The sequence below is a fragment of the Fukomys damarensis genome, unplaced genomic scaffold (genome assembly GCF_012274545.1).
Source record: "Fukomys damarensis isolate Sample0158 unplaced genomic scaffold, DMR_v1.0_HiC HiC_scaffold_23, whole genome shotgun sequence".
NCBI classification, from domain to species: Eukaryota; Metazoa; Chordata; class Mammalia; order Rodentia; family Bathyergidae; genus Fukomys; species Fukomys damarensis.
In genome coordinates, this window is record NW_022900935.1 from 25442519 (window position 1) to 25448459 (window position 5941).

The 5941-nt window shown below is 40.5% G+C and overlaps 1 non-coding gene across 1 annotated transcript; it reads left to right on the plus strand.

The window, feature by feature from the left end:
- Window positions 1-230: 230 nt before the first annotated feature.
- Window positions 231-335, plus strand: LOC117287387. Its single transcript, XR_004518710.1, has one exon. It is a non-coding gene; the product is annotated as a U6 spliceosomal RNA (small nuclear RNA).
- The last annotated feature ends 5606 nt before the right edge of the window (window positions 336-5941 follow it).

Sequence of the window (5941 nt, forward strand, 5' to 3'; positions counted from 1 at the left end):
TAAGATCCACTTAAGATTTATAGTCATAAATTTGTTGTATAGTTTCATATTTTTCCTGCTCTGTTCAGCTGTCCCAGTACATACAAGTAGTGATCAGAAAACTGGATTTAGCTGAGGTTTTGATTTTGTCATGTAAGTACGGCATACCAAAAGAGCCAGTGGTAGAATTTGAAAGAATAAATATGAATGATCATGACATTCAAGAAAGATCTTCAAGAACATGTTTTGTTGTGCTCACTTCGGCAGCACATATACTAAAATTGGAATGATAGAGAAGATTAGCATGGTCTCTGATCAAGGATGATGGGTAAATTCATGAAGCATTCCATTTAAAAAAAAAAAAGAACAAAACCGGGTGTGGTAGTGCACAATCCCAGCACCCAGGAGGCTGAGGCAGGAGGATCACTCTGAGTTTGAGATCAGCTTTGGGTACATAATGAGTTCTAGGTCAGTCTCAAGTACATAGTGAGACCCTGTCGACAAACAAAACAAAACAAAACAAAAAAGGAACATATTTTGTTAGAGATGCCTGAGAGATATTAATATGAGCTCAGAATAGATATCAGAACTAAAGCTATACCTTTGAAAGTCAATAGCACCTTGATATTTTGTCATAGGAATATAATAAGATTACCTAAGGAATTGAGTGAGAAGAGTAGAAGATCTAAAGTGAGCTCTCAAGAATGCAAACAGATGGCTAGATAAGGTGTCACACACCTGTAATCTCATCACGGGGAAGGCTGAGTCAGGAAGATCATTGCAATTTCAAGGCCAGCCTGGGCTGCATACTGAGTTCAAGGCCAGTCTGAACTACATAGTTTGATCCTATCTCAAAATAAATAAATATAAGAAGAATGCAAACAGTTAAAGCTGAGTGATAACTGCCTAGGTTGCCTAGGCAACATAGCCAGAATTTGTCTCAAAAAAGAAAAAAAAAATGTCGACTGTGTTAGACAGGAGTAGGTGATAGAAAGAGGAAGAGAATGACAATGACAGTGATGCCCTGTAGTGCAACACTGTAAATACTGTCTGGGCTGAGTGTGGTGGCACATGATTATAATCCCAGCACTTGGGAGGCTGAGGCAGGAGGACAGTAGTGAGTTCAGGCTGTGTTACATAGTGAGTTCAAGGCCACCTGAACTGCATAGTGAGACCCTGTGTCAAAACCAAACCAAACCAAACCAAAACAAAACCTGTCTATTTATTGGGTTATTAAGTGAAGAATAGAAAGTAAAACTCAATAGAAATATAAGACATAGACTTCAACCTGTATATCGTTGAAGTCACCACTGACCATAAAACTCAGTTGGGCCAAAGATCATGTTCATCTTCACTTGAATTTGTTGAATAGAAATGCGACCTGACATATAGTAAGCACAATTAATATTTATTGAGTAAGTGAATTTAGGAATTTAGGAAGGAAAGCTGGGGATGTAGTTCAGTACTAACCTACTTAGCATACTCCAGACTCTAGGTCTGATTGCAGCACCAGAAAAGAACAAAACAACAACAACAAAAAATGTATGAAAAAGATAACTGGGCATGATGGTGCATGCCTGCAATCCCAGCAATCTGGGAGGCTGAGGCAGGAGGATTGCAAATTCAAGACCAGCCTAAGCAAAACTGAATTAGTGAAACCATCTCAACTTAAGTGGGGGAAAAAAGGGCTGGGGATGTAGCAAATGTACTGGGTTCAACCCCTAATTTTTAAAAAAAAGTTAGAGAGAGGGCCAGGTATTTAGCTCAGTGGTGCCACTACCTGCCTCGCAAGCACAAGGTCCTGAGTTGATTCCCCAGTGCTGGGGAAAAAAAAAGCAAGAGACAGAAGAAAAGAAAGAAAGAAGTTAATTGAAGGAAGTGTAGAAAATTATAGAGTATAAGTACTGGAAAATTTATGTGGCTAATGCCTTCTTAACTTTGACTTCTTCAGAGAGTGCTACCCAGCACAGCACAGTGCCTAACATAGAAAAGACTCAATTAATTTGTATTTCTAACAAGTTCTCAGGTGATGCTGATGTTGCTCCTCTTCTAGGTCAAGGCTTTTTGACTATCTGGGACTTTAAAAAATAATTGCTGGACGAGGTGGCCCACACTTGTAATCCCAGTACTCAGGAGGCTGAGACAGGAGGATTGCTGGGAGGTTGAGGCCAGCCTGGGCTATATATGACTTCAAGGCCAGACTGGACTACATAGCAAAGTCCTGTCTCATAAAACAAATAAACTTAAAAAAAAAGTGAGTGAATGAGTGATACTTGCACTTCCTTCAATATTCCATGAGGCAATGATAGCTATCTTCATCCTTGTGACTATTTAAACCAGAACCCTGAGGATCATCCTTGATATTTCCCATTGCTCATTTCATGTATCTGGCTGTTTATCAGGTCCTGTAAGTTTTGCATCTTTAATATTTTGTCTATCATTTCCTCTCCAGGCCTTCTACTATAAGACTGACAAGTACCTGGTCGTCTTCTATTTATTCTTTTGTTATGGACTCCTAAGTGGTTTCTGGTCTTCACTTTTATTCTTCTGCAATGCACCCATCCAAGATATGTTACTCATGGTTCCAGACAATTCCACCATCTCCCTTTAACCTCGTAAGGAAAACCCCCATCCTATTCTCCTGCCAAGGAGCAGTCCTAGGTAGTTGTGCTCTGTACCACATGATACCAACTTCCCAACCCTGAGACATTGTAACTGGACAAGAATGGGAACCGAACTTATATGCAGATTTCCCAGAAGCTATTGAATTAATTTAGGAAGTAAAGCTTGGGCAATTAGCTTCTCATCCTTAGGCAAATGAATTAAGAAGTAAGGAATGGATCAGGCAGTAGAAGTAAGAATTGAAGTTGTCAAAAATTGCATTGAGAAGCCGAGTAGTAGAGAAGGGGTCATAATCAAGACAAAGCTCTGGCTGAGTAGTGAGTATTGGTAGACAGAAGTGATGATGCAGAACAAAGCTACCACACATAGGTAAAGATGCTGATTGCTTTTGGGAGGAAAAACAAAAAGACACGTGAAGGCCAGATACAGTAGTCTCAGCACTTGGAAGATTGAAGTGGGAAGATTGCTTGAACCCAGGCATTCAAGACCTGTCTGGGTAACATAGTGAGATCCTGTTTATCAATCAATGAATGAACCAATAAAAATTAAATGGAGATGGAGCCAGGCATGGTGGTGCACACCTGTAATCCTGGCACTCAGGAGGCTGAGGCAGGAGGATCACTGTGAGTTCGAGACCAGCCTGGGCTACATAGTGAGTTCCAGGTCAGTCTCAACTACATAGTGAGACCCTGTCTCAAAAAACAAAACAACAACAACAACAAAATGAAATGGAGATGAAGAAAGAAACTGAGTCATAGTAATCACAGAGTATACAGCAGTATGCTCTATACACTTGCTACTGAGGGTCCTAGAGATGCTTCCAATTCTGAATTCCCTGAAGTTAACTACACTTTTATTCTTAGATTTCCCTGAGATTACTATTCTCCTTGTTGCCAAGTATATCCCAATGTATTTAGTGTGGTTTTGATTTTCATCTGTAGCCAGTGCCCTGTCCTCTGCAAGATAAAATTTGTCACCTCAGTTTTTTTAATAAAAAAAGAAACCAAACAAATCACTATATTTAGTGACACAATAGAGAATTTACTGCAAGAAACAGACACCCAAAAATGACAGTGACTTTCATAAGCTAGATTTTATTTTTCTTTTAAATAAAGGACAGAGGGCAAGTATGGCAGCTCTGTTCTCTAAGTTCACCTAGGAACTTTCTACATGGTCCTATTGTCACCTTATGATATTAGTTTTCATCTTTGTGGTTGAAGTTAGATTTTTACCATCACACTTTCCAAGTAATAGGATAGAAGAAAGAAGAAAACAAGAAAGGGAAGATGAGCTTCCTTCCTTTAAGAGCACAGTGCATAAGATGCATTCATCCCTTATATTCACATGTCATTGGTTAGTCTTATGGCTATACTTAGGCCAGGAAATCTGTCATTATTCTGAGTGGCTATGTGTCCAATAATAGGAAAAGAGAGAATAGGTATTTGGGAACAAGTATCTGTTTTGGCCTCATTGATAAGATAGGCATTTTATTTTTTTTAAGAACTCACTATGGCTGGGCATGGTGGCACATGCCTGTAATCCCAACACTCAGGAGGCTGAGGCAGGAGGATCGCTGTGAGTTTGAGACCAGCCTGGGCTACATAGTGAGTTCCAGGTCAGTCTCAACTATACAGTGAGAAAGACCCTGTCTCAAAAAACCAACCCCCTCCCAAAGAACTCACTATGTAGCCCAGGCCGGCCTTGAATTTGCAGTGATTCTCCTGCCTCAGCCTCCTGAGGGCTGGGATTACAGGCGTCTGTCACCATACCTGGCCAATACAGGGATTCCTTTTTTGGGTAAAACAGGGATCGAACTCAGGACCTCATGCTTGCCAGTCAGGCACTATGCCACTGAGCTACATCCCTGGCCCAAAGCAGGGATTCTTGAAGCTGACTTTTAGAAGAGTAATGTAGACCTCTTTGAATCACCTAGGGAATCTTAGAAGAGTAGATCATGTTAGAATCACTGAAAATAGCCTACTCCAGGATGTGTAGATTCCCCAGCCTCCAACAAACACTGAGGGTAACTTCCCTTAGGAGGATTAGCAAGCAATCATTGCCTAGGGAAAAGGAGCATAATTATACTTTCTATATCGAGCATTTAATAGGAAGTGCTGATGGTCCCTAGGATATAGGCTCCTTGGGGAATTTGTCTCAGGTTTCTATTTTCCTGTGACTGTGCTATGTATGGGACCTGAAAGGATAGAGGACTAGACGACTCATTTATGGGAACTCTGGCTCAGGCATCCTTGACTGAGTTTAGCAATGAGGGAGTAGACTTGTCTTCCTTCAAAAAAAATCTCTGATTGGAGTCAAGAAGTCCAAGATCAGGGTTCTATCCAATTTGGTTTCTTCCTTTCTTGTAGATGGCCACCTTTTTACCACGTCTTCATGATGTAACGTCATCATAGAGGAGATATTGCATAGGCTTTGCTATATTTTATTGGTCAAAAGGAAGTCAGAAGTTCCACTCACACTTAAGGGGAAAGAATTACACAAAGGTTTAAATACTAAAGAGTGGGCAGATTATGAGGATTGTCTTAGAGTCTGTCTGCGAATCACAATAGTAGACGATGAGAAGGCAGAATGGGGTTCTGGTCCTTAAATTATCAAGCCTGAGTTAGTAGATCATATTTCTAGACGCCGAATCTGGAATGGTCATGCAGTCATGAAGTAAAGGTTAGAATTCCTTGGCAGGGGCGAATAGCAGCAGTATAGCCCATTGTCTGGTGGTGACAGCAAGTCCTGAGATTGTTGCTGATGGGAGGTCTCTGGAGGCTCCTTGTTTCCTGTTTCTCTAATCTCTGTTCGGTTCTGTGATTCCTTCTAAGTAGCCTTGCGAAACATTCTCCCCTTAGGCTGAAGATGGTCTGAATGTAACCAAAGTGTGGCAGGCCCTGTACACATACATAACTGGTATAACTCAACATGAGTTAATAAGAGAAAGACAGGTAGGCTGAGACCAGTGATGAGATTTTGGATGGGCCATAGTAAGCTTATACTTCATTTTGAGACTCATGTAAGTGTTTTAAGCAAGGGAATCATACATTTGAAGAAATTTTTCCAGTACTGGGTCTTGAACCAGGGCCTTCACACTGAGCTATATTCCCAGCACACTTATTTATTTATTTGTTTTTTCATTAAGTTTATTAGTACAGTTTAGGTATACATTATGCTCACATTCATCATTGGGAATTTGTACCTGTACATGATATTTTGTTTTTTTTGTTTTTGTTTGTGGTACCAGGGAGCAAACTTGGGACCTTGTGCTTGTGAGGCATGTGGCAGCACCACTGAGCTAAATCCCCGGCCTGCTGTTTTTTTTTTTTTTTTTTTTTGA